This window comes from Saccostrea cucullata, unplaced genomic scaffold, assembly GCF_032062105.1.
Source record: "Saccostrea cucullata isolate Sc308-1 unplaced genomic scaffold, CSIRO_AGI_Scuc_v1 ctg7, whole genome shotgun sequence".
In the NCBI taxonomy this organism is placed as follows: Eukaryota; Metazoa; Mollusca; class Bivalvia; order Ostreida; family Ostreidae; genus Saccostrea; species Saccostrea cuccullata.
Window position 1 is genome coordinate 34,228 of NW_026935080.1, and position 10,781 is coordinate 45,008.

Below are 10,781 nucleotides of genomic sequence, written 5' to 3' on the forward strand. Positions count from 1 at the left end.
GTCAGAATTGAGGTCTTGAATTGGCTTTATAAGCTCATGCTTAAAATATTTTTTTAAAATAGTGTAAAAGAAAAAAAATGCAAAATTTCTCAAATATTAAAAAATATTTCTTTTCATCGTTTTGTATTTTCATTCAAAAAATATAGTTTATAAATTCTCGTTTATCAAGTTTTTCAACAATCTTAAATATAATTAATAAACAGATCATTTTTTATTAAAATTATAAATAAAAAGGGACACTACTCTATATGTTACCGGAAGTTGGAAACCGAAACTAGACGTGAATGTCTATCCAGAGTTGTCTTCCGCTACGCTCACAACAATTCTGTCAACGCTTTGTGGCCTTGTATAAGATTTTTGTACAAAATTTAAATGGTGAAGATTCGAAATTTAAATAATAATCAATTATTGTAATTATCCATAAAGATGATAATTCATCATTAATATGAAATCTATAATCCCTCAAAACAACTTATTTTCAAAGTGTTGCGGAGTAAAAATTTTAATTGAAAAATCGTTTTAGGGTATAATAAATTTAAATTAAAAAATGTTTTCCGATGATAAATATAATTAAAAACTATTATTAATACAACTTTTAATCATTTACAATTTTTCCAAGAATCTTGTATAACAGGTGTATGTGGGAGCGAAGCAGGAATGACGGTTCGTGTAACACTTTTAAACAATTCAAATTTATAAAATGATTTTGAGTTTTAGAATGTTAATTAATATAGTTCAAATATCTTAATTTCAAAAACTCAAACTGATTTGGTAGATTGAAATTTAATGTTTTAGTTCAAATCTAAATTTTCAAATTTCCAAACAGGTTTTAAAATTTTAAATATTTTAGAATTTTACCTTAATTAAATGTATGGGATTCCATAAATATACCTGATATGTTTTAACTCTAACTTTTTTTTTATTAAATCTCAGGACAATTCTGAAATATATTTTAATCAGGAAACAAGCGGCTATATATGAATAAATAAATAAATCATATCAATAAATAAGCTATGTTAAAAAAAAAAAATAATAATCTTCGATACCAGCTAAATCCTAGATCGTAACAGTAACTTTCTAATTAGCCTGCATAGTACGTAACATAATTTTTAGAAAGGTGTAAATCAATTATGACGTTTAAGACTTCGACGTCATGAACAATTACGTGACGTCACAAAGGTTAAAACCGCGAATTTCGGGTAAAAAGATTTCGGCCGTAGTGAACACAGCAAGAAAAATGTCAATCAGAAGGAAGATTTTTTGTTTCGGTGGAGTGGATGCTCTTTTGGGCAGTGTTACAACTTATAGACTTGCGGATTACATATACTGGTAAATATCTGCGTGTCTAAAGTTTAATTTTAAGAACTTAGGTAAGGGAAATAAATGTTAACTTAAAGGTGATTTTCCATTTTAGTCGTGAACCCGACCCGTCATTCCTGGAGACAATTCTTCAAACTCTTGGTTTGCAAAAAGTCCCCGAACCTGTGTGTCCAACGTCCTATGGAGTCATACTGGTATGGTTTCTGTACTTTATTCCGATATGATAATTTAAGGACCTTTTCTACACCGGTGCAAAAAGTTTTTGGACATGAAAAAATATATTTTATAAAAGTGTTAATATTGAGCTTGTTTAATTAATTTTCACTATATGGTATGTGTCGATTTGTACCTGAAAGAAGTAAATTTTACATAGAAAACTTAAAAAGTATCAATATTTACAATTTCTGCGGTAGTTATTACCATATCCTATAATATACTATATGAATTTTCTAAATCGTGGCTTTGTTTCAGGTTGTTGTCGGGTGGATTGTCCTGCAAATAATTGTTGTACTTTTCTACAGAAAGAAAAGTGTTGTGAAGGTAAGTTTTTATCAAAATATTTTAGGATATTATGCGTGTATGCTAAATTTTTGTAACTCTATAAACTGTTAAAGGGAATATATAGTTATACATGTATATAACGACATGACCCAAACAGAAAAACCTGACATTAATTACGGAGCACATTTTGGTTAAAACTTTCATTTTTCATTCTCTGCAATTTCTATAGTTAGTTACAAATTCATTCATTTTCTTGATATCTAAAGTGTTACCATCGTTCTTAAAAGAAATTTAAGAGTTGTCTTTGTAAGGTACTTAAATGATCAATTTATTTATTTCAGGACACAATGGTTCAGACTGTACAAAATTTCATATCTGATACAAGCGATGTATCTGTTGCATTGCCAGTTGATGCCATTGGTGCCGCTGAAAATGTCAAGGCCAGTGTTTCAGAGGGAATAATTTTCTTCGATAAAGTTGCATCTGTAGACATTGGCAATGTGGAAAAGAATGCGATCGGAAAGTCAAGTGTTTCTGAGGGTACAGTTTTCTTCAATGAAATTGAATCTGTTGACATTCGCAGTGTGGAAGAGAATGCCATCGAAAATGTCACAGAGGGAAGGATTTTCTTCAATGAAATTGAACCTGAAGGCATTGACAGTGTGGAGAAGAATGCAACCGAAAGAACAAGTGTTACAAAGGGAACAGTTTTCTCGACTGAAATTGAATCTGTAGGCATTGGTAATGTGGAGGAGAAAGTGACTGAAGATCTCTCCTCTTTCTCTGATGACACGGCAGGGTACGCCTCAGATGATTGCAACACTGATACTGATTCGGAAGTTGAATCTGTATGGTTAGAATCGGAGAGAGAAACTTCAAATGCGTCTGCTAGCAATATCGTTACTAAGCATGATTCAGAAGAATCATCAGAGAAAGATTTAAACTTCATCCAAGAAAAAGATAATCCAACTGAGTGGATTCAGCCTGCAAACACAAAAGATGATGTGGAAGACATAAAAGATGAAGTATTGAATCCATTAGTTGCATTAGAGCAAAACGCCAATGTCTCGAGACGAGACATAGATGAAAATTTCGATGATAATGTTGATGATGTGGAGTATGCTTCAGATTTCGCCGAAGAAACCACAGAGTCTGATGACGAGGTCCTATGGATTCCATCGAAGACTACTGCAGATGAGGATAGTCTTAATCGAAATGATAAACCTGAATGGAGCCAAACTGATTTGCATTGTTTGCATATCGGATCTGTCAAGGAACACAGGGATACCTTAAAGGAGAGCGGGGAGGAAGTACCCATACGACCCGAAACTGTCAGCGTACTGCAAAAATTAGAGGAAGCTAGTGTCCATCTCTCTTTTCAAAATCCCACACAGAACAAACTGTCAGCTGTGCAAATGGAGGAGAAAGAAGATGGACCTGGAAGTTTTCATGGAATGAGAAGTGAATCTGATTTTGGATACACATCTGATCTATCTGAGGATGAAATGGCTCAGGCGTCAGGAGGTAGTGGTAGTGAAACTGATCCAGAGCTGGAAGCTATTTGGCTGTCTTCTCTTGAAGTTGATGCTAACACACGTTCATCCTCCACACCCAAGACAAATGTGGATGTATACAGACCCTCGATTCATGAAAATTTTTTCGACTCAAAAGGATATGGAATAGAAGACAAGGATACTGGTTATGGAGATGAGTTACAGCCATCATCAGCATTCTCTGAGAGTGGATCGAAATGCTCTGAATACTCCTCTTTCGGTGTCAATTCCAACATGAAAGAATCTTGGCGGCGAAATTGTACAGAGGATCTCGATCCCGATGATGAATACTTGGTGCATTATGAGAAATCGGATGATTTCGAAGATGAAACTGATGTGATGAATCAAGAACGAAGACTTCCAACATTAGCTGATGATTTTGAAGATCACTCAAGTGCACCAGTTGAGAGCTCTTCTCAAACTGATCCAAATATAGATCTGTTTAAGAACGTTCCAAAATGTGTCGGATGTGGAAGTTACTTTGCTACATGGAGAATTAGAAATTGTGAAGCTTGTCGCAAACCTCCTAAGCATCCTAATATATGCTCAAATAAGAAGAAGAAACTTCGTTGTAAATAAGATATATTTGGAATTCACAATTTTAAGATTCAACAACGTTTGTCATGGCCAAAAGCGTCGCAAATTGATTAAATACCAGTACATGTGCTTTAAATTAAAATGTATTATATGCTTGAGATCAAATCCTTGCTCTCCAATAAAAGATCCTTATGATTCAATAAACACGTTTATATTTGAAAATTGTGGCATACTTTTACTTTAAACAATTTTGCACCGAAGTTTGTGAGATTAGTAGTGAGAAGTATCACGAGATATAATATATGAATTTTATTTTGCAGAATTTCACAAGTGCTCCTCTCGCATTTCATAATTTACAACAAAGTCTTAAATCAATAAATATATTCATTTTGTCATAGATTTATTTTTTTCCTGAATGCATTAAAGGGGGAGGAAATAAGCACCTCCCTCAAATTTACCTGGTCTTAGAACCCCTGTCAATCATCTGAAATTACGCCTGGGATTGGTTACTTTAATTTGATTGACTTTTAGTTTGCTGCCGTTGTGTATATCTTGTGTACCTTGTCTGAAGATCGTACCGACCATCGAATTAACATTCAGGCTTTTGATGCCTACCGCATATGCCAACGTGATCAAGAAGCAGGCAAAGCGTTCTTGTTTAATTCATAAGAATATGGCATAAGTATAATTAATCCATCAAATAAGTAAATAAATAAGAAAAATAATGCCTATATTTTATAATTTCAATTTTGATGGGGGATTTCATTTCATTCACAATTACAATCGATCATTTTAATTTCTCAAAGCATGGGTTAACGCATATTTATTTCTCCATAATTAACAAAATAAACCGACCTGCGTTTGAAGCTAGTATCATGGAATTAAATAAAATTAATTTTTAAAACAAGGATGGCAACATTGTAATTGTAAATACATTGTTCAGGAGTCAAGTAAAATTTATATTTATTTATAAGACAAATTTGTACATGTCGCTAATTCTTCGATCGAGACATGGTGACGAAGTTACGTTATACAGGTGTATTTACCAGTTTTAGAAGAGATTATAATAACATCTTGCTTTGCATTTAATTAATATTTGAAATTATGAATCCCGAAAGAAAAATGTATGATGCTGATGATTCCATTCCCGTTTCACCCATAGGCCAAGCTGTCAGGGAATCATCTGCGGTCCGAACCCCTGGCCATTTTTACAGACCATGCGTTATGGTAAATCACGTAGGGTTTATTTTAAAAAAATATTGATTTAGACGATAATATTTCTGAACAATTTATTCTCAAAACATCGGTTCTAAGTTTTATTGTTATTTACCGAGAGACTTAATTAAGACCCACTTTCTCTTTTCGTTTTGCGTACACGACGTGTAATTTAAATAATTTAAATTACTTCCCTTTTTGTCGCCAGATTATAACAACAGATTTTTGTGCTACATGAATTTCCGTTATAAAATTTGATTAACAAACACGCAGTATATTGAAATTGTCGAATTATTTAAAATATTACTTTTAAAAGAAAGAATTTTAGAATTACCCGGGTATTAAATATTAATTTTGAAAGAAAGAATTTGAGAAGGATTCTGTCCGCAAAAAACATGCTTTATTTCATGCATTTCAACTGACCTACACATGGAATAAAACGGCTTCGTTTTACAATGTCGTAGGAAAACGCATACAGGTAATACACTCAAGTAACATCCTGTGTATATAGGTAGTATACACAAGTCAGCGTCGTTCCCCGGGGCTTCTCAGCCGCTTCGATTAAGCTCCACCCCACACCAAACTTACCTGAGGAAAACCTTACGGTTGAAAACCTCGGCCTTTAATCGAAGCGGCTGAAAATGTTGCCATCCTTGTTTTAAAAATTAATTTTATTTAATTCCATGATACTAGCTTCAAACGCAGGTCGGTTTATTTTGTTAATTATGGAGGAATAAATATGCGTTAACCCATGCTTTGAGAAATTAAAATGATCGATTGTAATTGTGAATGAAATGAATTCCCCCTATCAAAATTGAAATTATAAAATATAGGCATTATTTTTCTTATCATTTGTTTACTTATTTGATGGATTAATTATACTTATGCCATATTCTTATGAATTAAACAAGAACGCTTTGCCTGCTTCTTCATCACGTTGGCATATGCGGTAGGCATCAAAAGCCAGAATGTTAATTCGATGGACGATACGATCTTCAGACAAGGTACACAAGATATACATACGGCAGCAACTAAAAGTCAATCAAATTAAAGTAACCAATCCCAGGCGTAATTTCAGATGATTGACAGGGGTTCTAAGACCAGGTAAATTTGAGGGAGGTGCTTATTTCCTCCCCCTTTAAGCTCCACCCCACACCAAACTTACCTGAGGAAAACCGTACGGTTGAAAACCTCGGCCTTTAAACAAACAAGTATATACTGACAAGACGTCAGAAATACTCAAGCTGTAGAAAGTCAATTAGGAAGACTAGTGTCATTAATATCCTAAATGGTATAAGATGAGGGCTATCGGCTTCAATCTTCTGTTGAATAAACTACATATTTGAAACATGAAACAAAATTCATATATTGAATTTAATTACAAGAAATATAATTAATCGTACTACTTTTTAAGATGAATTTCCGTGACACACTTTCAGGAATATTTTATAGAGCATAGTAACCTTGCCGTTTCCTAATTTAATGATTTTTTTTTTAATGCATACATTTAGTGTACCTCAAACTATATACGTTTTTTGTATTTTTTGCTTAATGACGTACATCACAATCAATATTATATACATCAATCTATATAGCTTGCTACAATCCTGTAGAAAAGTTTTTCAAAGTGGAAAGGAGTAGCATTTTGGCTCCAATTAAATTACACGTGACTACGCAGGGGCGTAGCAACGGGGGGGGGACAACACCGCTCATCAAAACTTTTTTTCCCAATCTTACTTATACTATAGGTAATGTTAATTGAAAGCCTGGATGCCCCCCCCCCCCCCCACCCCACTTTTAGTGATATACCGAAAATGTAGTATTAAAACTGGTACTGAAAGTAGTTGACACTGAGAAAAAGTATACCTTTACCCCCCATGCCCAATACATATTCCGTACGAATCATTTTACTGTCACCCAAAGTACACATCATTTGCAGGCCCGTGAAAAGCAATTTCAGTTGGGGGGGGGGGGGGCATTTTAAAGCCATAATTTGACCATGCATTGTAAATTTGTTAATGATGGGGTAACCACGTCACCTTTCAGAGTCTGCAGTGGACTCGTCCAAGGATGCTTTGTCGGCTTGTGTGTAAAAAGTTACCTGAGATCCTACGCAAAAGAAAGCGCCAAATCTCTGTATAGAAACTGTTTCATAGCCTCACTCATTGTTCATTAAAATCAATAGAACGACAATTAACACTTAATATCTTTGAATATACAGATGTTTTCAAGATAAGCTTCATTTCTGTTTCTATAGAAATCTTTTTATCTACAAAAATAATATAGTTTTGTGTTTTTAAACTGAGTAAATCGATGACCTAGCATCGTTTTAGATAACTCAAGCCCCTCTAGGGCTCGAGTAAAAATATATATAATCATATATGAATATGCTTCGCCTTGACGTCAAATTCCATTTTTTCGACTTATCAGAATTCTTAACTGCGCTTAATTTTTTTAAAAAAATAATCTCCGTATTTCTGATCAGAATTCTAACAAATTTACATAACATGCAGTCAAAATAAAATTGAAAAATTATAAACATAAATTATTATTTTCGCCCTTATTAGTATATTCGAAATGTTAAAAAATGTTTTCAATAGCTGATTTCATGACTGCACCGGGTATCCCTACAGTTGACATACTGTATACAGGGAAATTTTCGCCCCCGTTTCATTTTCGCTCCTTTCCCCCTACCCTCATTTGGGCGAATTTAAAACAGGGCGAAATCAAAGAATACAGTATAATTTCTTAAACAAAAGTATGACTCTGTGAATTTAAAAGGGGGCAAAATTGCTTGAAAGTGTGAAAGGGCGAAAATAAGACGAAAAACCCTGTATACAGTATCAACAGTCCATTGAAGCAGAAATTTAATATATATATATATATATATATATATATATATATATATATATATATATATATATATATATATATATATATATATACTTACAGTACTTACTTATGCCTGCTACCCCTTTTGGGGCATATATGCCGCTAACAAGATTCCTCCAGGCCCCTCTATCCTGGGCAATATTTCCATATTGTCTCCCTGTCAACACTGTCAAAGGCTTTCTCGTAATCTATGAAGCCTATATAGAGCGAGGAGTTCCATTCTGCATATTGCTCAATGATTATACGCAACGTTGCTATCTGGTCAGTACAAGATCTATTTTTACGAAAGCCAGCTTGTTGGTCGCGTAACTTATCATCCACTTCTTCTTTCATCCTGTTTAGTATGATTCTGTTGAATACCTTCCCAGGAACATCCAACAGTGTTATTCCTCTATAGTTGGCACAGTTGCTGAGGTCATGGCAGCTTGAATATCATTTTTTAAAATATCTTCTAGATTGTTTCTTCTCCCATATTCTCAGGAAAAGTATGGAATGTTGGCTGAGTTGTCAAAATCAGCTTTAAGTGCCTCTGCCAAATGTTATCTGGCCCTGCTGACTTGCCATTCCTCAGATATTTTAAGGCTATTTTGATTTCCTCCTTAGTAGGAGGTCCCCAGTCTATGTGTAGGTCTTCATCTGCTGGTGTAATGTTAGGAGGGTTGGGTGGGACTGGCCTATTCAACAGTTCTTCAAAATGTTCTTTCCATCTCCTTCTTTGTTCTTCATCCCCTTCTAGTTGTTTCCCTGCTTTGTCTTTCACTGGCCTTTCTTGTTTATTTTGCTTCCCAGCTAGCTTCTTTGTTATGTCATACAGATCTTTCATGTTTCCTGCTTTTGCAGCTTGTTAAATGTTGCTAGTTCCTCAATGTACTTTCTTTTGAAGGAAATACTTTGTTTTGTTCTCTTGTTGGCCTCATATGCATACTCTTTTTGTGCTTTTGTTTGATCAGAGGAGTTCTGCTTGAATTGAACAGCCTTCTTGTCCTTCCTTTCCTGTACTTTCTTAATTGTGTCATTTGTAACAGACGGACGGACCTTTTCACAAGTATTTCATGGAAGCTTGTTGTGATGGTTTGTATATATATATATATATATATATATATATATATATATATATATATATATATATATATATATATATATATGCTTTTATGAATTCCCGCTTTTCAATGCGCGAATTAACACCGAAAGACGTTCATTAGAAAGACAAATATAACAGTGTCTCAATAATTTCCGAACAGCCCTCGTATACTGGTCGTGAAAAAAGTATACATTCTTTATGTACTTCTAACATACTGAAAAGCAAACTTCAAATTGAATAAAAAACATTTATTTCCTATAATTGAGCAAAGAGTACAAACACAATGTCAACTACATTGTATATTCCTTAAAAGAGCTTGTATTCTTTAAAACTCACAGCCCTCTTAGATATAATGCACCAAATTCAATGTAAAAATAACAAAACATAAATAAAATCACAGTAACAATCTGTATTATTTTCTGATGTTGTAATGAATTATTATATATATGTATACATACAATACTTTTTACATCTTTGCTAGCCAAGGGTTTCTGATATGCCACTCTCCTTTTAACCCTTGTTAGTGAGGAGAGTATCTAACGAAATAGAAATTCTTGACTAGTGAAGATGTACTTTTCATAATCTAGTCCGCCAATCAAGATCGATCTACATGTATTAGCATTCAGTCATACAAGTAAGTACAATAATTTATGAGGACCTATATTCAGTTCTCTGGATAATAAATCATATTAAATATCAATTAACAATCTGAAAGCAATGTGAGCTACATTTTGAGAATTTCATTTTATTAAAATGTGTGATCATTGCCATAATTTTTAAATAATTTAAAACTTTACGATCAATAAGACTAAATAGCATGTAAAGTATTAAAGTGTTTCAAAGAAAGATCTCTGTACAATCAAATATAGTATTATTTGAAAAAAAAACAAAAACAATATTGTACAGGACAACAATAAAGTAATTTTGCATCATTTCTAGAGCTTGTAAATAATTCTTCTATTACTAGTATGAACATTGAACAACAGAATATCCTCTGTCCTTGAAATAGTTTTGTAACAGAAAATTTTGACATCAAAGTTGCCCTGATCTTATCAAAATTGGAAAAAATAAGAATTATATGCTTATAACATGCAAAAACTGCATGAAGTTAATTTTCACTCACCTAATGCAAGTTTCTCAGTTTTACTTATTTTATGAGCATCTTAACCCGCTTCATTTGTTTATATTTATCTGAAAATATAAATAAGAGTTTTTATTTTATATGCTAGCTAACTTAAATAATCAATTATTAATAAATAGAAATTTAATCCAATGATATGTGTATGTTCACAGGGCATTTTGTGACAGATTTTTAAGTCCCTGCAAAAAAGTTTATTTCATATCATGCATTATTCTTGCTATACATTGCTCACTGAAATATTTTTTTTTTGGCAAATTTTTTTTTCACTTTAAGCATTCTGGAAGTATTCATCCCATTAAAGTCAATATTAAAAATCCCAATCCAAACTCTTTTCAACATCATCGTTATAAATGAATAAAGAATACACAAATTCTTAATTGTTTTTAGTAAACAAATATCGTATAAAAGATATAGCTCTTGAAGAAAACAAAGGCATTACAAAAACCCTTTTGTACCATAAAATTTAAATTACCAATAAAGATTCTAAGACTATAAGAACATATAATTTAATTCTGGCTGTAACGCTGTATTTGATTGGATA